The sequence below is a fragment of the Callithrix jacchus genome, chromosome 19, assembly GCF_049354715.1.
Source record: "Callithrix jacchus isolate 240 chromosome 19, calJac240_pri, whole genome shotgun sequence".
Lineage (NCBI taxonomy): Eukaryota > Metazoa > Chordata > Mammalia > Primates > Cebidae > Callithrix > Callithrix jacchus.
The window spans coordinates 36,612,195-36,636,743 of record NC_133520.1 but is presented as its reverse complement, the minus strand read 5'-3'; the positions used below and the strand labels follow the sequence as shown (position 1 = coordinate 36,636,743).

At 38.7% G+C, this 24,549-nt stretch overlaps 1 long non-coding RNA gene and 1 pseudogene across 1 annotated transcript in view; both read left to right on the top strand.

Annotated features, from left to right (window-relative positions):
• The window catches only part of LOC144580335 (uncharacterized), a 77,063-nt gene extending 54,775 nt beyond the window's left edge, over positions 1–22,288 (top strand). The window contains exon 3 of the long non-coding RNA XR_013529639.1: positions 20,297–22,288. This is a non-coding gene — a long non-coding RNA (uncharacterized LOC144580335). The remainder of the gene's footprint in view (positions 1–20,296) is intronic.
• LOC118149521 (ATP synthase F(0) complex subunit C2, mitochondrial pseudogene) lies at positions 12,369–13,149 on the top strand (annotated as a pseudogene).
• Positions 22,289–24,549: the final 2,261 nt, after the last annotated feature.

The window sequence follows — 24,549 nt, the reverse complement described above, 5'->3', positions numbered from 1 at the left end:
ATTTTACCAACTAGTTCACCATCCAGCGCAGGTCACCATTTTTCAGCTTCGTTTAAGTTTTCTTGAGCCATATATTTTAAGTTTTTGTTAACATAAGCACCTGCTTCTAGATACAAATTCCTGTATCAATCAGCTATGACTGCATAGTAAACGATCCCCAAATTCAGTGGCTTGTAATAATAAATGTTTATTACCTTGCTCACAAATCTGTAGGTCTGCCGGGCTGCCCTGCTTCAGATTATGCAGGGTGACCGTGATGGCTCTTCTTTCTTGCACCTGTGGGTCAGCAAGGGTGCCTCTGCCCCACCTGCTATTTTTATTTTGTCACCAGCAAGGCATGGGTAGTTCTTCCCATAACAATGGCAAAAGCCTAAGCAAGCACACCTCATTGCGCAGACCCATTTTAAGCCTTTGCCCATGCCCCATTTGGTAACATTCCATTGGACAAATCAAATCACATGGCTAAGCCCAGCCAACAAAAATGGGGTTTCCATATTGTAAGTATGTCTTCTCGCAATAGAAAAGAGTGGAGTGCGTATTTTCTGAATGATAAAATATTATCATGGGCATGCTAATTTGGGGAAGTTTCATCAGCAATATAAGTGGAGTATTTGAATGCAGAGGTTGAGTGTCCCCTATCTAAAATATTTGGGACAAGCAGTGTTTCAGATTTTAGAATTTTTTCAGATATTGGAATATTTGCATATGTAATCAGGCATCACATAACAATGATTTGGTCAATGATAGACCACATATACAATGGTTGTCCCGTAAGATTATAATAACATATTATAATACTCATATTCTAATGATCTGCTATAATTGCCTATAGTATTCAGTACAGTTACATGTTGTACAGGTTTGTAGCCTAGGAGCGATAGATTATACCATGTAGCCTGTATGTCCAGTAGGCTATGTCATCTGGGTGTGTATAAGCTCCATAATGTTTGCACAACAAAGAAATTGCCTAACAGTGCATTTCTTAGAATGTATTTCCATTGTTAGGCGATGCATGACTGTACTTAATGAGGTATCTTGGAAATGATACTGAAGTCTAAATACAAAATTCATTTATGTTTTATATATACATTATACAATAGGTCGAAGGTAGTTTTGTATAACACTTTGAATAATTTTGTGCATGAAACAAAGTTTGTATACAGTGAAGCCTCAGAAAGTAAAGGCATCACTATCTCAGCACCTGTGTGGACAGTCTGTGGCTGTTTAGCATCATTATTATTCCTGACTCTGAATTTATTTGCTGTTGATAAGCAATCATTTTCTTATGCTTATTCTCACATAAGTACTTAACAGTAAAAAATATAACATACCATTAACATAGAGAAAATAATAATCCATTCAGGGTAAACAAGCAGCACAGTAGAATCACCAGAATACCTGCATCAGCTGCTACAACAGCAGCAACAAATAATGGCAGGCTTTCTCTCAGCACCCACAATGCCATGCTTTAATTAAAAGATTATTGTACACAGTATTTTTGGTGGGGGGAGGGGTGGGTAAGAAGAAACATCAGAAGCAGTTGAGGAACCAGGAAGTGAGTCTCCTAGGAATGAGGAAGCATTCTGCTAGATAGCTTTTTAAAATATTTCCTCTATACATGAAAATTCAACACCTTGCTTCTGAATGACTTTTGGGTAAACAATGAAATTAAAGCATAAATAAAAAATTCATTGAAACAAATGAAAATAGAGACATAACATACAAAAAGCTCTAGGATATGACCAAACAGTGTTAAGAGGAAAGTTTGTGGCACCCAATGCCTACATCAAGAAATTAGACAGATCTCAATTAACAACCTAACATTGCACCTAAAGGAACTAGAAAAACAAGAACAAATTAAACCCAAAACTTGAAGAAAAGAAGTCACTAAAATCAGAGCAGAACTAAATTAAAGTGAGACTAAAAAACCCACACAAAGGATCAACAAAAAGAAAAGGTTTTTTTTTTTTTTTTTTAATGGATAAGCAAGATTGATAGACCACAAGCTAGGAAAAGAAGATCCAAATAATCACAATCAAGAATGACAAAGACAACATCACAACTAATCTCACACAGAAATATGAAAGACCTGCAGAGACTACTGTGAACTTCTCTATGCACATAATCTAGAAAATCTACAAGAAATGAATATCTTCCTGGAAATACACAACTTTCAAAGATTGAGGCAGGAAGAAATTGAAACCCTGAACAAACCAATAATAAATGACAAAATTGAATCAGTAATAAAAACTTACTAACAAAAAGGCCTTGGACTAGATAGACTCACAGATGAAGTCTACCAGACATACAAAGAAAAGATAGTACCGATCCTACTGAAACTATTCCAAAAAGTTGAGGAGGAGGCATTTCTTCCTAACTCATTCTTTGAAAGCAGCATCATCCTGATACCAAAATCTGGCAGTAACACAACAAAAAAAGAAAACTATTGGCCAATATTCCTGAAGAACCTAGACCAAGAAATTCTCAACAAAATACTAGCAAATTGAATCCAACAACACAGCAAAAAAATAATTCATTTCTGGGATGCAAGGATGGTTCAGTATACACAAATAAATAAATATGATTCACTACATAAACAGAATTAACAAGGAAAACTGTATGATCATCTCCAGAGACACAGAAAAAGCACTGATAAAATTCAACATTGCTTCATGTTAAAAGCCTTCAAAAAACTGGAACAAGACAAGAATGCCCACTTTCACCACTCCTATTCAACATTGTACTGGAAGTCCTAGTCAGAGCAGTCAGGCAAGAGAAAGCAATAAAAATTTAAATAGGAAAAGAGGAAGTCAAATTATTTCTGTTTGCTAATGATATAGTTGTATATCTACAAAATTCCACAGAGGAATGAACCCTAAAACCTGCACATAAAATCCACCTGAATCTTTGGCTGACCATTGACTCTCTTTGCATAGGGAAAATCCCAGAAAGAAGTGTGACAAATAGAAAAGAAGAAAACTACACACATACATTGAGGAAAACAGGGGAAGCTGAAAGAATTAAAGAGAGATTTAAGCTTCTGCCAACTGCAGGAGAGACAAAAATTGGAGTTTCAAGTTCAGTATAGTTAACAAAAATAATTCTTCAGGGGAAAATAACAAAATTCAGACTCTATACAATTTTCATAATGTCCAGTATCAATCAATTATCAATACAAATTGTGAAAGAAGTAGAAAAACATGACCAATAACCAAGATTAAAATAAGTTGGAGAGGAGGGGGAAGATGCTGCTGTAGAAACAACTCAGGATTGCAGCTCTCAGTGAAGACGCAGAGGGTGAGTTCATGCCACATTTCGAGACGGATCTTTGTTGCCCACAGAATGGGGAAATTCCCAGGTGTAGGAGAGACACGGGACACCAGTGCAGCTGTTTCGGCTGGTGCAGCCACTTTGGCCGGCGCCGCAGCACAGTGGCACTCTGCACAAAACGCACTGGTCTGGGTGCCCTGTTAAACCAGCAATTTGAGGTTTGGGAGGGCAGATTAGCATATTCATCTGATTTAAACAGGACTTGGACAGTGAGCCAGGCCAGGAGATTCCCGGGAAGCGAACTGTGAGCTGGCGCAGTGGGTCGCTGCATGAGAAATCACACAGATCCCAGTGCCCTTTCAGCAGGCGACTGAAACACCTGGGAGAGAGTCAAGCATTCAACTTAAAAAAAACAAAAGGGCTCTAAGTCAAGGAGCCAGGTGATCAGGCTTGATGGGTCCCACCCCCACAGGGACAAACAAAACGGTGATTTGAAACGCTTGGGGTTGAGAGTTTCACTGTGGGCACAGCTGAACCCAGGATGGTGCAGCTCGGTGGGGGAGGGGCATCTGCCATTACTGAGACATTCCACCCTACTGAGGTACTCTCCCATTGCTGATGCAGCCTGCCATTGCCGAGGCAACCTTCCATAACAGAGAGACTCCGCCAACAGGGCGGAGCCCACGACAGCAGGCTGGAGCCCACGGCTGCAGGGCAGAGCCTCGGCAGGCAAATAGTGATTAAACTGCCTCCTAGCTGGGCAGGACAGTGCAACGGATACCATAAATAAAGCCCTAACTCCCCGAGACAGAGCATCTGAGGGAAAAAAGGGGTTTTATGAGTTCTGCTGCAGCAGACCTAAATGTACTTGCCTAGCAGCCCTGAATGAACAATGGAGCTCACAGCTCAGCACTTGAGCTCCTATAAAGTACATACTGTCTCCTCAAGCAGCTTCCTGACCCCTGTATATCCAAAGAGTCACCTCAAAAAGGACTGATCAGACTGACATTTGGTGGGCATCATTCTGGAACAAAGATAGCAAAAAAAGAAACTGGTAGCATCCCTCACTGTTCCGCAGCTGCTACAGGAGTTCCCCAGGCAAGCAGGGCCTGGAGTGGACCTCAGCAGTCTTACAGCAGAGGGGCTAGACTGTTAGAAGGAAAACTAAGAAACAGAAATACTTCATCATTAACAATCTGGGCATCCACTCAGAGACCCAATAGAAAAATCAGCAACTACTCAGACGACAGGTGGATAGACCACAAAGATGGGAAGAAACCAGCTCAAAAAGGAGGAAAACACCCGAAACCAGAACACTTCGCCTCCTACAAAGCTCCAAAACTCCTCACCAGCAAGGGAACAAAGCCGGACAGAGAATGACTGTGATGAAATGACAGAATCAGACTTCAGAAGTTGGGTAATGAGAAACTTCCGTGAGCTAAAAGAACATGTTCTAAATCAATGCAAAGAAACTAAGAACCTTGAAAAAAGATTTGAGGAAATGATAACAAGAATGGACAACTTAGAGAGGAATATGAATGAATTGAAGGAGCTGAAAAACACAGCACAAGAACTTCACGAAACCTGCACAAGTTTCAACAGCTGAATTGACCAAGCAGAAGAAAGGATATCAGAAGTTGAAGATCAACTCAATGAAATAAAATGAGAAGGCAAGATTAGAGAAAAAAAGCGCAAAAAGGAACAAACAAAGTCTCAAGAAATGTGGGACTATGTGAAGAGACCTAATCTACGTTTGATAGGTGTACCAGAATGTGACAAAGAGAATGAATCCAAGCTGGAAAATACTCTTCAGGATATTATCCAGGAAAATTTCCCCAACCTAGCAAGGCAGGCCAATATCCAAGTCCAGGAAATACAGAGAATACCACAAAGATACTCCGCAAGAAGAGCAACTCCAAGGCACATAATCGTCAGATTCACCAGGGTTGAAATGAAGGAGAAAATGCTAAGGGCAGCCAGAGAGAAAGGTCGGGTCACTCGCAAAGGGCAGCCCATCAGACTCACAGCGGATCTCTCGGCAGAAACTCTACAAGCCAGAAGAGAGTGGGGGCCAATATTCAACATCCTTAAAGAAAAGAACTTTCAACCCAGAATTTCATATCCAGCCAAACTGAGCTTCATAAGTGAAGGAAAAATAAAATCCTTTTCAAACAAGCAAGTACTCAGAGATTTTGTCACCACCAGGACTGCTTTACAAGAGCTCCTGAAAGAGGCACTACACGTAGAAAGGAGCAACCAGTACCAGCCATTCCTAAAACATACCAAATGCTAAAGAGCATCAACAAAATGAAGAATCTGCATCAACTAATGGGCAAAACAGCCAGCTAGCATCAAAATGGCAGTATCAAATTCACACATAACAATATTAACCCTAAATGTAAATGGGCTAAATGCACCAATCAAAAGACACAGACTTGCAAATTGGATAAAAAGCCAAAACCCATCGGTATGCTGTATCCAGAAAACCCATCTTATATGCAAGGATACACAAAGGCTCAAAATAAAGGGATGGAGGAAGATTTACCAAGCAAATGGAGAGCAAAAAAAAGCAGGAGTTGCAATTCTCGTCTCTGATAAAATAGACTTTAAAGCCACAAAGATCAAAAGAGAAAAAGAAGGACATTATGCGATGGTAAAAGGATTGCTACAACAAGAAGAGCGAACAATTCTAAATATATATGGACCCAATACAGGAGCACGCAGAAATATAAGGCAAGTTCTTAACGACTTACAAAGAGACTTAGACTCCCACACAATAACGGAGACTTTAACACTCCACTGTCAATATTAGACAGATCAACCAGACAGAAAATTAACAAAAATACCAAGGGCTTGAACTCAGACTTGGAACAAGCAAACCTGATAGACATTTACAGAACTCTCCACTCCAAATCCACAGAATATACATTCTTCCCAGCACCACATCACACGTACTCTAAAATTGACCACATAATGGGAAGTAAAGCACTCCTCAGCAAGTGCAAAACAACTGAAATCATAACAAACAGTCTCTCAGACCATAGTGCAATCAAGTTAGAATTCAGAATTCAGAAGCTAACTCAGAACCGCACAGCTTCATGGAAACTGAACAACTGGCTCTTGAATGTTGACTGGATAAACAATGAAATGAAGGCAGAAATAAAGAAGTTCTTCGAAACCAATGAGAACGAAGACACAACGTGCCAGAACCTCTGGGACACATTTAAAGCAGTCTCTAGAGGAAACTATATAGCAATAAGTGCCTATATGAGAAGAGTGGAGAGATCCAAAATTGACACCCTATCATCAAAATTGAAAGAGCAAGAGGAGCAAGATCAAAAAAACTCAAAACCCAGCAGAAGACAAGAAATAACTAAGATCAGAGCAGAACTGAAGGAGGTAGAGACACAAAAAACCCTTCAAAAAATCAATAAATCCAAGAGCTGGTTTTCTGAGAAGATCAACAAAATAGACAGACCACTAGCCAGACTGATAAAAAAGAAAAGAGAGAACAACCAAATAGACACAATAAAAAATGATAAAGGGGAAATCACCACAGATTCCACAGAAATTCAAACCATCATCAGAGAATATTACAAACAACTCTATGCACATAAACTAGTAAACCTGGAAGAAATGGATAAATTCCTGGACACCTGTGTCCTCCCAAGCCTAAACCAGGAGGAAGCCGAAACTATGAATAGACCAATAACAAGGGCTGAATTTGAGGTGGCAATTAAGAGCGTACCACACAAAAAAAGCCCATGTCCAGATGGGCTCACAGCCAAATTCTACGAGACACACAAAGAGGAACTGTTACCATTCCTTCTGAAACTATTCCAAATAAACCAAAAAGAGGGAATCCTTCCCAATTTGTTTTATGAGACCAATGTCATCCTGATACCAAAACCCGGCAGAGACTCAACAAGAAAAGAAGACTTCATGCCAATATCCATGATGAACATAGATGCAAAAATCTTCAATAAAATATTGGCAAGCTGATTGCAACAGCACATCAAAAAATTTATCCATCATGATCAAGTAGGATTCATCCCAGGGATGCAAGGCTGGTTCAACATATGCAAGTCTGTAAACGTAATTCACCACATAAACAGAACCAAAAACAAAAACCACATGATTATCTCAATTGATGCAGAGAAGGCCTTTGACAAAATTCAACAGCCCTTTATGCTAAAAACCCTCAATAAACTCGGTATTGATGGAACGTATCTCAAAATAATAAAAGCTATTTATGACAAACCAACAGCCAATATCATACTTAATGGGTAAAAACTGGAAGCATTCCCTTTGAAATTTGGCACTAGATAAGGATGCCCTCTCTCACCACCTCTATTCAATATAGTAGTGGAAGTTCTAGCCAGAGCAATCAGGCAAGAAAAAGAAATAAAGGGTATTCAAATAGGAAAGGAGGAAGACAAATTGTCTCTCTTCGCAGACGACATGATAGTATACCTAGAAGACCCCATTGTCTCAGCCCAAAAACTTCTGACACTGATAAGCAATATCAGCAAAGTCTCAGGATACAAAATCAATGTACAAAAATCACAAGCATTCCTATACACCAATAACAGACTTAAAGAGAGCCAAATCAAGAACGAACTGCCATTCACAATTGCTACAAAGAGAATAAAATACCTAGGAATACAAGTTACAAGGAACGTAAGGGACCTCTTCAAGGAGAACTACAAACCACTGCTCAACGAAATAAGAGAGGACACAAACAGATGGAGAAACATTCCATGTTCATGGTTAGGAAGAATCAATATCGTAAAAATGGCTGTACTGCCAAAAGTAATTTACAGAATCAACACTATCCTCATCAAGCTACCATTGACTTTCTTCACAGAACTGGAAAAAATCACCTTGAACTTCATATGGAACCAAAAGAGAGCCCACATAGCCAAGTCAATCCTAAGCAAAAAGAACACAGTGGGAGGCATCACACTACCAGACTTCAAACTATACTACAAGGCTACAGTAATCAAAACAGCATGTTACTGGTACCAAAACAGAGATATAGACCAATGGAACAGAAAAGAGGCATTGGAGGCAACACAGCATATCTACAACTATACAATATTTGATAAACCTGACAAAAACAAGCAACGGGGAAAGGATTCCCTGTTTAATAAATGGTGTTGGGAAAACTGGCTAGCCATGTGCAGAAAGCAGAAACTGGACCCCTTCCTGACTCCTTACACTAAAATTAACTCCAGATGGATTAAAGACTTAAACATAAAACCTGTCACCATAAAAACCCTAGAAGAAAATCTAGGCAAAACCATTCAGGACATAGGAGTAGGCAAGGACTTCATGAACAAAACACCAAAAGCATTGGCAACAAAAGCCAAAATAGACAAATGGGACCTAATCAAACTCCACAGCTTCTGCACGGCAAAAGAAATAGTCACTAGAGTGACTCGGCAACCAACAGAATGGGAAAAAATTTTTGCAGTTTACCCATCTGACAAAGGGCTGATATCCAGAATTTACAAAGAACTCAAACAGATTTACAGGAAAAAAACAAACAAGCCCATTCAAAAATGGGCAAAGGATATGAACAGACACTTTACAAAAGAAGACATACATGAGGCCAACAAACATATGAAAAAATGCTCATCATCACTGGTCATTAGAGAGATGCAAATCAAAACCACATTGAGATACCATCTCACACCAGTTAGAATGGCGATCATTAAAAAATCTGGAGACAACAGATGCTGGAGAGGATGTGGAGAAATAGGAACACTTTTACACTGCTGGTGGGAGTGTAAATTAGTTCAACCATTGTGGAAGACAGTGTGGTGATTCCTCAAGGACCTAGAAATAGAAATTCCATTTGACCCAGCAATCCCATTACTGGGTATATATCCAAAGGACTATCAATCAGTCTACTATAAGGACACATGCACGTGAATGTTCATTGCAGCACTGTTTATAATAGCAAAGACCTGGAACCAATCCAAATGCCCATTGATGATAGACTGGTCTGGGAAAATGTGGCACATATACACCATGGAATATTATGCAGCAGTAAAAAATGATGAGTTAGTGTATTTTGTAGGGACATGGATGAATCTGGAGAACATCATTCTCAGCAAACTGACGCAAGAACAGAAAATGAAACACCACATATTCTCACTCATAGGTGGGTGATGAACAATGAGAACACATGAACACAGGGAGGGAAGTACTACATGCTGGGGTCTATTGGGAGGAATAGGGGAGGGACAATTGGGGTGGGGTAGCTGGGGAGGGATAGCATGGGGAGAAATTTCAAATGTGGGTGAAGGGGAGGAAGGCAGCAAAACACACTGCCATGTGTGTACCTATGCAACTATCTTTCATATTCTGCACATGTACCCCAAAACCTAAAACGCTATAAAAAATTAAAAAATAAAAAGCAATAAAAATAAACTAAGAGAAAAAAATTAAAAAAATAAAATAAGTCAAAAGACCCCAACTCCAAGATGATGCAGATGTTGCAATTAGTAGACAGAGACTTTAAAGCAGCTATTATGAATATGTTTAAGAACTCAGAGGAAGATATATTCATAATGAACAGATGGGAAATATAATTAGAGAAATCAAACCTACAAAAGAGAACAAAATGAAAATTTTAGAGCAGAAAAATCTATAACTAAAATGAAAAATTTACTAAATGGGTTTAATAGCAGATTGAAGATGGTAGAGGAAAGTCAATAAACATAAAACTAGAACAATAGAAATTACACAAGCTGAGAAATGGAGAGGAAAATATTGAATAAAAAGAAACAAAGCTTTAGAGTCCTGTGTAAAGATATTAAGCAGTCTAATATATGTGTAATTGGAGACGCAGAAGAAGAGACAAAGAATGGGGCAGAAAAACTAAATGAAGACATATTGGATGAAAACTACCAAAACGGAATAGATAATTCAAAATAGACTCACAATGATACAGTCAACTGATTTTTGATAAAGACACTGAAATGATTCAATAGAAAATAGTTTTTCAGCTTGCTGGCGCAGTAGCTCATGCCTGTAATCCCAGCACTGGGAGGCCAAGGCAGATGGATCACTTGAGGTCACAAATTTGAGACCAGCCTGGCCAACGTGGTGAAACTCCATCTCTACTACAAATACAAAAATTATCTAGACATAGTGGTGTGGGGGCTCATGTACATGTAATCACAGCTACTCAGGAGGCTAAGGCAGGAGAATTGCTTGCACCTAGGAGGTGGAGTTGCAGTGAGCCTAGATCAGGCCACTGCACTCAAGCCTGGGTGACAGAGTGAGACTCCATCTTTAAAAACACAACAACAACAACAACAACAACAACAACAACAAACATTTTTAACTACTGTGCTCAGTCAACTGAATATCTATGGGGGAAAAAAATGAACTCCAAACCCTTATCTCACCATACAAAACAAATAACAAATAGATGTAAAATTAAAAGCAAAAATTGAAAAGATTTTTGAAGAAAATAGGAAGATATTTTCTGAAGTTGAAAATTTTTTAGATATTGAAAACAATAATTATAAAAGGAAGTAACTAATAAACCAGATATCAAAATTAAAAACGTTTGCTCATCGAGGTAACTGTTACATAAATAAACAGGCAAGACAGGAACTGGGGAGACATATTATCTCATGCATAGACAAACCACCCAATGAAACCAGATTAAAATTAAGAAGTTTGATTTTTCAAAGGGTAATAAAAATTGTTTCGCATATATAATTGTCAAATAATTAGCACACAGAATCCATTTAAAAATGTCTCAAGAACCACCCAAACATCCATTAAAATGAATAAACTACAAGAAGATAAAGAACTAGAAATGAAGAAAACCATAAAACAAACCCTTAACCTCATTCATGGGTAAATGCTAATTGAAACCATAAGGAAATATTTCATATTCAATAAATTGGCAAAAATTAAACAGTTTGACTATTCAAGTTTGGCAAGGATGTGACTTCAATCAGAACTCTTATACACAGTATGTAAAAATGAAAATTGGTGCCATTTTTTAAACTTAGAATTACCCAGTTTACTTAAAAATACATATAACTTTTGACCCAGCAACTCTCTTCCTTGGTATACACCTGCAGAAACTCTGGTCCATACCACCAGGAGACATGCATAGGAATATTAATCCTAGCACTTTCTGTGGTTAAAAAATAATATTGGAAACAATCCAAATGTTCATCAACAATAGAATGGATACTATATTGCTGAATAAATGTGATACTATATACCAGTAGAAATAAATGAACTATAGCAATATACAGCAACATAAATGAATCTCAGGAATATGAAACTGAACAGACAAAAAAGCAGGGCAAAGAAATATACAGTATAATTCCACTTATGTAAAGTTAAAAAACATGCAAGACTAATATATTGTTCAGAAATAAGAATATAGGTCATAAAATAATAAAGAAAAACAGAAGATTTGATAAACAGAAAACTCAGGTTCTAAGAGAATAGGGAAGTAGATGAGAGTGGTGATGGGCAGGTAGAGAAATTCTGTGATGGGTAATGGGAATATTTGATCTTTCAAACAGAGATAGAGTAGGTGAATGTATGAAGTATATGTATATATTCATTTATATTCATTTAACAGTGAAGAAATATGAAAATACATCTCTCTTGGTAATCTTTATTGACCTCATGGTGTTCACCACAATTCTGGAAGTGGGAAATGTGCCGTTTGAATCCCAGCTCATAGACCAGTCCATGCTTCACCCTTGTTCTCATCTTTTAGTCCTATTTCCTTTTCGTAGCCTCCACTCTCCCTTATCAACATAAAAACACATCCTTTGAGGAGTACTTGGGCATTAGCAGGAAAAAATGCTAGGAAAGTACTTAAAAATTAACTTAACCTTTCTCTCCAAGTGTTTGTTTTGCATTATGTTTATTTTTGAGGCTTTCATTAGTGGTTTAGTGGATCATTGATAGAAACTGGCCAGCCAGCACTTGAAAATACACACTAGGGTGGAGGCTTTTGATTTCTTGGCCCCAAGATGTACTCCTTAGCACCATAAGGGTCTTCTTTAGTATATGGCTTCAATAGATTAGGTCTACATGGTAAATAGGGGAGTGAGAAAAAAATCAGTTATATTACTAGGAATGTTCTAAGGAAATGCAGGTTATCACTAAATATCCCTGTTTCATAGATAAGGAAATACAGGGTGTTAGAAGACATAAAGGTGCTATCCTGGATAATGAGTGGACAGGGAATGTATATCAAGATGTGCTGACAGCAGATATCTGCCTCTTAAAGAGGGTCAATATACACCATCCAATTTTATGTCTTCCAAATCGTTCCCTCCTCCTGACCCTCCAACGTATGTGAAACAGGAGAGTCTTCCGGTTTTCTCTGCACCCAGAGCAGCTCTCTGCCACAGCCCCTCACCCGCTGAAAATCTATGCTTGCTCCAAGTTCGCCTCCACTCCCTCCTTGGTCAAGAGTGCCTCACAGCTGATGAGTTGTCCACTATCCTCAGTGGTGCTGAAACAACCAGAGACACTGACAGATGAGAGTCTCAGCAGCTTGGCAGTCTCATGTCCCCTTACCTCACTTGTCCTTAGCCACAGCTTCCAAACCAGCACCATTTCAAGGGACATCAACACAGCAGCCAAGTTCATTGGGGCTGGGGCTGGGGCTGCTGTAGTTGGAGTGGCCGGCTCTGGGGCTGGGACTGTGTTTGAGAGACTCATTGTTGGTTATGCCAGGAGCACTTCTCTGAAGCGGCAGCTCTTCTCCTACACCCTTCTGGGCTTTGCCTTCTGGGAGGCCTTGGAGCTCTTCTGCCTGATGGTGGCCTTTCTCATCCTCTTCACCTTGTGAAGGAGCTGCGTCCACCTCCCATAGTTCTTTCTCCCATATCTGGTGGGCCCTGTGTGTTCCTTTTCCTATACCTCCCCGGGTAGCCTGGGGAACATGGTTGGCTCAGGGTTTGACAGAGAAAAGACAAATAAATACTGTATTAATAAGAAAAAAAAGTACACGGGAGAACGAGGAGAGCATGTACCACTGCTTGGGTACTCAGTGACATACGGGTACAGATAGCGGTAAACAGGAAATAGCAGTGGTGCCAGGGGAGTGGCAGAAAGTGGTAGAAATTATTACCAAGAGTGAGAAGGGGATTGTGGACCCACCACTTTTCTTTGGACATCTCGATCTAGGAGTACGATATTCAAATACAAAGGAAGAGCGCAGAAACAGCCAAGGAAGAATTGAATCACAAGGAAGGTATGGAGCATATCAGAGAGAACCTTGATGCCCAAAAGAGTCGAGGTCCCCAGGTTCAGTAAGTCACTGGAGTTCTGCCAGGATTTGTGTTGGTGCTTACAAAGCTATTTTCCTACATCTAGGACCAAAAATATCCACTACCTACACACCCAAGAAGTGGGAGAACTGCTTTACTAGAAGTTCACTGGAAAATATTAGGTGTTTTTAGTTGAGTGCAAGCTGAAAACAAATCAGGCTTAATAAGGAGCACTGGAATGACTCATTGTCTTACAATGTGCTGATACAAGTGTGACGCTGAGTGGAAGAAAGTTCAGTGCCACTCTTGATTTTTGGCATATTAAGAGAAACATTCATAAGCTCTAGTGTGTTAAAAGGAGATTAAACAGATTGCTGGGAGGACTGGAGACAATGCCACAAGAGGAATCAAAGTGCTGGCTGTGTTTATAAGCATGGAAAAAGATAAGCCTTAGCCACGAGGAAGGAGCCCAGTAGCTGTCTTCCAGCATTTCAAGCATTGCAAAGTACAAGAGTAATGAGAGTTATTCTGCATAGATTCAGAGGGCAGAACCAAGAACAATGCTTAGAAGTTAAAGGGAAGAAAATTCCATTCAATATAAGAAATCTGACAATCTTAGATTTATATAATGTTGCGTAATCCACAAATACACTCATGTGCATCATCTCACTTTAGGAAGAACTGAACAATTGATGACAGAGTGAGCTGCCAGGCATGTTTAAGCATAGACTAATGACATCACACTAGACTAGATGAACTTGAAGATTGTTTCCAACTCAGACTGTGAATCAGCCTCGAGGTGCTTCCAAGTCAGCTTCTAAACCAAGAGGAAACAGAGAACAAATGCAGTGACACCTGCATCACTTCATCCTTGTCTGTGTCTGTTTATACTTTTCAAAAAAAAAAAAAGTGAAAAGATAAGCTTGTCCTTACCACATGGGGAAATGGTTGAGTTAGACATCTCCTCCTTTAAGATATTCAAGGGGGTCGGGCACGGTGGCTCATGCCTGTAATCCCAGCACTTTGGGAGGCTGAGATGGGTAGATCACGAGATCAGGAGTTTGAGACCAGCCTGACCAACATGGTGAAACCCTGTCTCTAATAAAAATACAAAAATTAGCTGGGCGTGGTGGCGCATGCCTGTAATCCCAGCTACTCAGGAGGCTGAGGCAGGAGAATCGCTTGAACCCAGGAGGTGGAGGTTCAGTGAGCTGAGATTGAGTCACTGCACTCCAACCTGGGTGACAGAGTGAGACTCTGTCTCAAAAAAAAAAAAAAAAAAATTCAAGGAGATATCAGCTGCCTCTCTTCCTAGGGAATTCTGTACACTGGGTAAGAAGATGGACCACGTGCCCCGAGGTTCCCGCTAATATCAAGATTCTGTGAAAGCTATATTTCTTACTTGGCTCTACTACTTTTTACACGGGCTTTGAGAAAGTCTTTTTCACTCTCTGGACCTCAATTATCTTTCCTATTACAGGAGCGTATCGGACTCTGTGACCTTTAAGATTTTTAGAGAACTCATATTCTAAATTATAAGATTTTATAAAGAATATGTGGAAGCTTAATTCTTCCACATTCTATAAAAAATATCCTGAGTTCTGGTCCTAGTGAGATTACGGTGGCAGTGTAGTTTTTCAGTCTTTTCAAAACTGCTCCAGAAAACCAAATAGAAAATTAAGAATAGTGTAAAAATATGCATAGATTGTGTATTTTAAATACTAGGTGATAGAGTATTGGTGAGTATAGTCAAAACCACATATGACAATGGCATCTAAAGGCAATCCACTGTGGAGAGGTGGCAGTAATAGAGCAGGGTAGAAACACTGGAATTCAGATAGTGCAAGGTGGCAGAAACAGGAAAAGAGAGTGGTGGGCTCAGTACAAACCTTTGACAAGCCCTGTAAGCTATAGAACCCAAGATCACCCATAAAGACTCACCCTCAAAAGAAGGCCTCACCTGGAATAAAAATCTCTGTGGACAAGCCTGCGAATAACTGAAACTACAAGTTCTGGTATGTTCAGAGTTGCAAGTGAAAGCGGAGCCTGTACATGGCATCACACCCGACAATGAGACAGTAGAGCAAACCCTTGATGATCACCAAAATATCCAACTCATATCCCTTTCCAAAAATGTAGTCTCATCCTGAGGGGAAAACTGCCAGAAGCAGACACACTGAGCTGGGAAATGACTCTGGACAGCTGAGATGGTAGGTAGTGTGGGGAGGAGATTGTGGGCCCAGAGGAATCCGATCCCGGGAAGTCGTGTAACAACAAAATGCCTCATCTACAGGGGAGAGCTCTAGGAAACACAGGACTGAAGGCAGCAAACCGTCTTGGCCAGGCTTTGGACTGAGAGATGGATCGGATGATGTATTTTGAGTCCTTCTTAGTAACAAGGAAAGATAAAGCTAAGAGAATGACCCTAGTGCGTTCCCTGGACTCCAATGATGAGGAACCGTCACCTAATAGTCTAGAAAAAGCCATTTCATTTAAACAGGGGACACACAGAAAAAAAATACAAAGTTATTATTAAAAAGATGATAACAAATAAATAACACCAGAAAAAGTGAAAACAAAGCAGATGAAAATTGTAACATGCTGATTCAGAAAAACACTCAAATCACATTTTTTTCCTTTGTTCTCATACCACAGCAATGAACACAGAAGCCTTCTGTGACCACAGACTTTTGGGAGGGGTTCCCCACCAACAAACAGTGGACACCAACTAATTCAATTCAAATTCACCTCAAATTCGCCTTTAGTTCAATTCCCACACTAGTTACCTGGAGATAGCATTAGATCCCATAGGCTGAGGGCTCAGTCCCCAAGACTGCCGGCACCAACACACCCTTGTGGCAGATACTCCTTGCTGCAAATCTGAGCCTCTGGAACTTCTGACCTACTGGCTTCAAGTCGGGGTTCCGCGACCCCCTCTGGTTTGATTAATTTGCTGAAGCAGTTCAGGGAAACACTTGAGATTACCAGTTTATTATAAAGTATATTACAAAGCATACAGATGAAGAGACACATAGGGCAAGGCATGGGGGAAGGGATGTGGAGATTCTACGTCCTCCCCTGACACAGCACCCTCCAGGAACCTCCTCCACGTGTCAGCCATCTGGAAGCTCTCTCAGCCCTGTCCTTTTGGGTTTTTACAGTAGCTTCTTTACATAAGCATGATTGACAACCATTCAGAAATGTGATTGGGCAAAAAGTGCATGATCTAGACTCAGCAAGGCCTGCCTGCTGAGACGTTTTTGTTTTTGGCCTATCTGTGCAGCATCCCCTCCTCTAGGGTGGTGGGGCAGGACACACTCTGAATGAGAGTCTTTTAGCCCATAATCAGATTAGAGTCCTGCCTTGGGCAGGGGAGAGGAGGACGGGAGGTCAAAGAGAGAGATTCTGTTTCCTGAGGTCTGCTTCAAAGACATGAGGCACCCCACATGATAAAGGAAAACTGTAACCAGAGTTATCGAGTCATGATCCAGGAACTGTGGATGAAAACCTGTATATGTGTGTCTACATATAAACTATATAAATCATAATATCACACATGCCATAGCAAAGTGAGAGAAAAGAAATTAAAGAAACAATAGACACTTTGAAAGAATAGTATAAGCCAGAAATAGAAGAAATAGTTAGATAGCCAATGACTATGAACTGAGAACTTACAGAACTCAGGAAAGAGTTATTTTTAAAAATACACTAATAAATAAAGACTAATAAGTAGCAACACATGGGAAAAAAGATACTTAGAGAAATACAGTAAGAAAAATCAAAAGATAGAAAAGGAAAAATGAAGGAAATCAAACAGAAATAAAGAAAAAGATAAAAATGATTTGAGACAAGATGAAAGATGAGAAGACAAGCAAAGATAAAGAAATAATGAAAAAAAGGAGGATCTAACAAAACAGTTCCTAATGAAGAAAAATGAAAATTCAATTATAAATCAGGAAGAGTTTGCTGAAATAGAAGACATTTTAAGATTTACATATTTATTTTAAGTGGAAAAATCAACCCATAACAGTTATCACCAGGGAAATCCTAATAAAATAACTGGACTTTAAAAGTTAAAAACAAACAAACAGACAAAAAAACCTCTGAAAATTCAGACAAAAAGACCAAGTGATTTTAAGAGATAGAAAATCATATTTGAATTAGATCTCTCAGTTCACAGCTGTAATCCCAGCACTTTGGGCAGCTGAAGTGGGAGGACCACTTGAGCCTAGGAGTTCGAGGCCATAGTGAGCTATGCTTGTGCCACTGGTCTATCCTGGGTGACACAGTGAGACCCTGTCTCAAAAACAAATGCACACACAAATCAGAATTATTAACAGCAACATCTTCTGTTTAGAAACAAGAGAAATATTTTAAAGAAAATCACGAAAAGAAGATGAAGGTCAAAGGCTGTATGGGTTAGGAGGAAAGAGTCCAGCATTGTGAACTGCAAGATCTCATGGAATGTTACTCTCATGAGCTGTTCCTGAGACATTTACTGGAGAAGGAGCAATAAGTGATTCTAGAAAATTCAGTACAAGTTCTCAGAGATAAGTGTGAATGCATTTCAATATAGAACAACAACTTGAAATTGGAGATACAAATTTAAAAAGTGTACTGATGATGTGTGCTATGACAGTGTCAGATAATAAAAACGAACAAACATGAGACAAGAAGGGAGTGAGTCAATGGAAAGAAGAAGAATCTTACAGATTGCCTGATATGTGCTAGGTGGGAGCAAGAGGATATTGCTTCAGGCTGACAATGGAAGTAGTTGAAGCTTGAGCTGCCTTAAAATTTCTCATTAAGTTAATACTAGAGATAATGCGGTTAGTGGGAAGAGAGAAGAGGGGAGAAAAAATGATTACTGGTTGAGATTTTATAGAAGGAATAAGAGCATTAAATAATGATAACCACTAGAATATAAAAAAAGACTTTCTAAATTTCAAATAATTAAAAAACAAGCCAGGCGCGGTGGCTCAAGCCTGTAATCCCAGCACTTTGGGAGGCCGAGGCCGGTGGATCATGAGGTCAAGAGATCGAGACCATCCTGGTCGTGCTTGTAATCCCAGCTACTCAGGAGGCTGAAGCAGGAGAATTGCCTGAACCGGGAGGCAGAGGTTTCAGTGAGGCAAGATTGCACCATTGCACTCCAGCCTGGGTAACAAGAGCGAAACTCCGTCTCAAAAAAAAAAAAAATTAAAATTAAAAAATCACAAATTAAAGCGCTTTGCATTCATATTGTGTATGTTTGTGAACATTAAAAGTCAGAGACATATGTAAATATGTCAATATTTATGGATACAATTGGCATTTTGGTAGGTCACAAACAATAGGCTATTAGCACTTTCACATGATTCAACAAAGAAATAACATATAACACAATATGTCAGAACTGAGAAAACAATGTTGATGGTATCAATAAATGTAAATGTACTTACCTAAACAAGAAAAAAATCTTGATCTTAACAAAGCAAAACCTAACCCCATGCTGTTATATAAAACATACCAAGGAAGAAAAGTGGATTAGAAAGGCTAAGAGTAAAAATACAGATCAAAATATATCAGTCAAGTAAAAATAAAAAGAAAGCAGAGGACATGATCAGAATATCAGAATGAGATAGATTTCATGCCGACAAACCTGGAAAGAGATGAAGGTCGTTTAAGGGATCTAACAAATACAATACATGGTAAAGACGTAATAGTTACCAATATCTATGCAGAAAGTAAAATTGCAACTTTTACAAGCAAAAAATATAGAATACGAAAGAATGGATAAATACAAATAACAAAAGATTTTTATAACTTTTTTTCAAGACAGTGAAATTTTTTTTAAAAATCAAGAATATAGAAGGGCTAAAACCAGTAGATCATAGAGCTATATATTGAACTCTGAATCCTAATCGTAAAGAATATCCTTTTTTTTTTTCTAGTGCTTTTGGTCATTTGTAGACATTTAGCATGCATTAAAACACAAAGGAAAACCTCAGTTAATTTTAGAAAACAGACATAACAATCCAGCTCTTTTTCCTCCAAAATTACAGTTAAATCAGAAATAATCAACAGATTATCTTTCTTAAAGACTTTTGAGTTAAATGGAAAATACGAAGCAAAACTGTAGAATTTCTAGAAATGTATGTAATAATGAAGATATTCTATATTTGAAGAATCAAGAGAACTGGTGAAAAAGACTACTACTATAAACAATATAGAATTTAATAAAAGATAATACAAAATAACTGATAGAAATTAGTAACCTCATTAAATACGAACAATAACTAGTTAGAGGTTTTAATGGAGGAGATATATCTATTTACAATAACAAAAAACATACATAAATGTAATGAAATGTGCAAAACTTATAGGAAGCTTTTATATATTTGTTAAAGATGAGAAGGAAGGATATATGTAGTAAGTACAGCAAACTCTTGACATTTGGTGAATATAGGTGAAGAGTACAGCAAAATTTATCACATTATCCTCTTTGTGTTTTAGAATTTTGAACATTTTATAATAAACTGATTTAAAATAGTTTATCTCGGTATTAAAAATAAAGTATTTAGGTTCTAACTCTGTGATATTAAAGCCCACCCAAATATTTAAATGAGTTAATTTAAATGATTTGATTAAATTTTTACAGTCAGACCTAGTTAAGGTAAATCTCTTTGAAATCTCTACTTATTAGAAAATGAATTGCACATGAATATTTTGGACACTTTAAATTAATAGATGTTTTTCTCTACTCTCTTCAGCTCTATGAAGCCAAATGAGGAGTCACATTTCTCATTCCCTCAGCTTCTATGGACTAGTTAAGGCAAACTGAGAGGCAGAAAGATAATTATGCAGACTGCTGGAGTTATTGCTGGAAATGCTTCAAGTTCTTGGCCTGAAAGTCATCTTCACAGACCATCGTACCATACTCTGACTTCTAGATGGGGAAATGGGGAAGCCAGGTAAGTGTCTTTGGCCTTTTGTCTATTCTCCAAGGTGTTACCACTGAAAAAATAAACCCGCTCACATAATCTTCAAAGACAAATTTGCATCACATTCCATGCTTATTCTCACTGAAAGTTTCAGATAAACAATTTTACTTTTTCTCAGTTAATGCTTGCTATTCTTGAAATAATAAGTACTAATGCTTTTATAATCACCTTCAACAAACCAAACCAAAACAACACAAAACATGACATGGACTGACTTGTTAGTTCCTGTTGTTCCTACTGGACAAAGCTCAGCCTCCTCACTCTGGCATCCTAACCCTACTGTCCCCACCCTCCAGGGTATGCTTCCAATTTTTTTTTTCATTGATATTGTTTGTCATAGCTCTGCTGGTTTCCTGTAATTCAAACAAACAACAACAAAAATTGTAAAACCTAATGTTTGCTTAATGTTATTTAGTTCACAGAATGTAAGTTTTTCAATATATTTTTCATTTAACTCTAAGAAAAGCCTTAAGAATTAGGTAGTATCTGCCCTCATTTTTAGAATGGGCAAACTGGTGCTGGAGGAGTTCAGAGCTTCACTCAACATTAATAAAGCTAATAGAATTTTGATGATGCCAATTTTTAAAAAATTTTAAATGCTGTGTTCATCCTACAAAAATATGTTACCACTAAACTGTATACTCATTCCCATCCTTTAGAACATTCTGAATCGCGCCTGGTTTAATGGCACATGGCCAGTGGTTTAATCAATTACATCTACATAATGAAGCCCTAGTAAAAATTGTGGATACAGAAGTACTGTCACAACCCATTGATGCATTATAAGTGTGACAGATCCTGGTCTAATTTTGCTAATAGATCCCTTTCTTCAGGAAATCCCATCTTCTTACCCATCCAAGTCTCTCCAAATTTTGTTTGTCCTTCAGGATGTGGATACAAAATTCTTCTTGATCCCCTGAGGCTTATATGCTATCCTTTCTCTCCTCTGAACCAGCAGAGGGCTTTCTATGAGTGTTTGGACACTTACCACATTCTGCCTTAAGTTGTGTTATTCTATGCATGCTTTTCTTGCTGGTGAGAGCCTATGTTTTACTCATCGTTCTATACCTTCCAAGTTGTACATTACAAGTTGGCACATATTACGTATTATAATTTTATAACAAATGTTTGAGGAACTACATGGAATTTTGCTTATTATAATATAAAGACTTGCTTTCTCTCTAAAAGAGGATTCTTTATAATAGGAACTCATACACTAAGTAGAAACCACTTTTGCAATAAGTAGACAGATTAATGTGAAGTGTAAAAATTAAATAATATTGCTAGTAGTAATAATCAGTGACATAATAATAATGGTAATCTTATAACCTTGACTTACAAGGTTATTCCCTCTCAGATGATAAATTATTCATATTTTTCTAATTTATTTTCCAATATGCCTGTAAGCCAAGCAAAGGGTTGTAAGTATAGTGTTAAGAATTGAAACTTAAGAATCAGAAATTTGGACTCACAGCTGTGGTTGAATGACAGCTCCTCCATTTACTTGAACAAGTTATTTAACCTCCTGAAATCTCTATCACCTCTCCACTCTTTACAAAATAGAGATCATAAAATGACAAAATTTGCAAGTTTCTGTTGAAGAATAAATGAGATTAAGTAGGCAAAGCACTTGGCACAGCATCTAGTGCAGAGTAAGCACTCATTAAATGGTAACAGTCATTATTGCTGTAAATGAAAAGAATGATATGTAAAATCCAAAATGATTAAATAACTGTCTTGAGAAGATGTCATAAACTCTAACTAGAGCTTGAGTTTTTGCTTCCTGGATGACCTCATAATCTCCCACCTCATCCCATTCCTCTGTCCCTTACTGTTTTATTTATTTATTTTTTGAGACAAGAGTTTCACTCTGTCACCCAGGTTAGAGTGCAGTGGTGCAATCTCAGCTCACTGCAACCTCTGCCTCCTGGGTTCAAGGGATTCTCCTGACTCAGCCTCCCAAATAGCTGGAACTACAGGCACACGCCATCATGCCTGGCTACGTTTTTGTATTTTTAGCAGAGTCTGGCTTTCACAGTGTTAGCCAGGATGGTCTCAATCTCCTGACCTCATGATCTACCCATTTTGGCCTCCCAAACTGCTGGGATTACAGGCGTGAGCCACCACACCTGGCCTCACTTACTGTTTTCTATCTACCTTATAAATAAAGGATTTGACTGGGTTTCGTCCCTAGTTTTTGGGAGGCAGCCTCCAAACCCTTGGAATTTCCTAAGTAATAGGAGTGTCTTTGCTGTTAATGGTAGGTCTGATAGGTTGTGCTTATGAGGTGACTCACAGTAGGGCTCTAGATAGTTTATGTTAAGGAAAAAACTCAGGATGGAATCTGGGCATGACCGAAAGACCAACCATGAGATTATAGAGGCTTTAAGATACCTCGATATCAGACCAGTCTTTGGGAAGGAAAGGACTAGAGATCGAGTCACACAGTCAATGGCTTAATCATTCATGCCTGCATACTGAAACTCCAGTAAAAACTGTGGACACCGAGCTCAGCTGTGTGTAATACTCTGAACTTAACAACCTTTCAGGAGGGTGATGCACCCTGAATGCATGAAAGTGGACTAAGGAAGTTTTACATTTGAGACCTTCTCTGACTTTGCTGTGTATGTCTCTCCTTTTGGCTGACTCTGATTGATTTCCATTCTTTTGCTGTAACTATAATCATAAGTAGAGTTCTTTTGTGAAGTTTTGTCTGGCTCTGGTTATTTGGTGCCAGAAGTCCCCTTCACCAAAGAACCCCAACAGAAAGATCAGGTACATTTTGAACTCTCAGAGTCAAAAATGAGATTTGTTTAAAATCTATAACATTTTATTTCTCATGGTTTGGATGCAGGTGTTGAAATGTGATCACATTGACTTTATACATCTTTTTGTTTAGGTAACATTTATATTGAAGTTAAAAAGGACTCAACGATGATCCTGTGCAAAATTATTTCTATTTAGTACTAACCTATAATATACTCTTCTTTCCAAAAATCCTTCTCCAATCACCAAACAAATTAATTCATCTGCTCAGTGAGAGGAAGAAACCAAGCAGAGACCTCCGCCATGAGGGGTACAAGGGGGAGGTTCACGAGGACAGCTGGAGTGCATATGTTGTGGCTCTCGACACCCTGCTGGGGAGTATCTCTCTCGCCAATAGTATGGAAATCATAATTAGCACCCTGTAGCGACTCAGGGCTTCAAATCCACCCAAATCTATTTGCAGCGTTTCACAACTTACTGAGAGCAGAATCTCTCGAATTTAGGTAGCTGCCTCCTGTCTGCTGTCTGCTCTGTTGGCCCTAATGTATTTAGATAGATTCTTCTTCTGTGAGGCAGAGCCCAAGTTCATTAAAATCATGCGTTCTGCTTCAAAACCTCCCTTAATCTCCCTAGGTGCTCTTTGGGCTTTTCCAGTTGTATTCACTAACCTTGGACGTGGGTAGTTAGGAACAATGCTAATGTTCTTAAATTGCTTTGCAGTTTCCTCTCCTGGATTACACCTGCCGGCAAAAGAAAGAAATGCCAATTAAGCCCCAAGAGCCATTTTGCAAATGCTCTTTCCCTTAAACCAGGGAATGTCTAACTGTGAACCCAAATGGAAAAGATGCAGGATGGTGCTGTGATGTGCTATGCATGTTGACTCTTTTCTTTCAGAGGGATCTAATCTTTTGGAGTGGGCATTAGATTATGCTTTCAGTGTGGTACTCAGGGCCAGAAAAAAAAAAGACACTTTTATACATTTTGGATAATAACATGTTGGTGTTTTAAAATACTCATCTTAAAAGGGTATTTGTTATTCATTATATACAGTGCATTTCAGAGTTCTGCTCTCCATTAACCCCTTCTTTGAGCAGACAGCAGATAATTTGAAAACATTTCTGTTCACAAAGCCAGCCTCAGATTGGAATTTTGAAACTTGCTTGGATATTGGGGTGACTTGTGGTGCTATGGTAGAGCAGTGGCAAATAGTAACATTGGCTACCTCCAGAGGGGAAACTAAAAGGCTTGGAGACAGG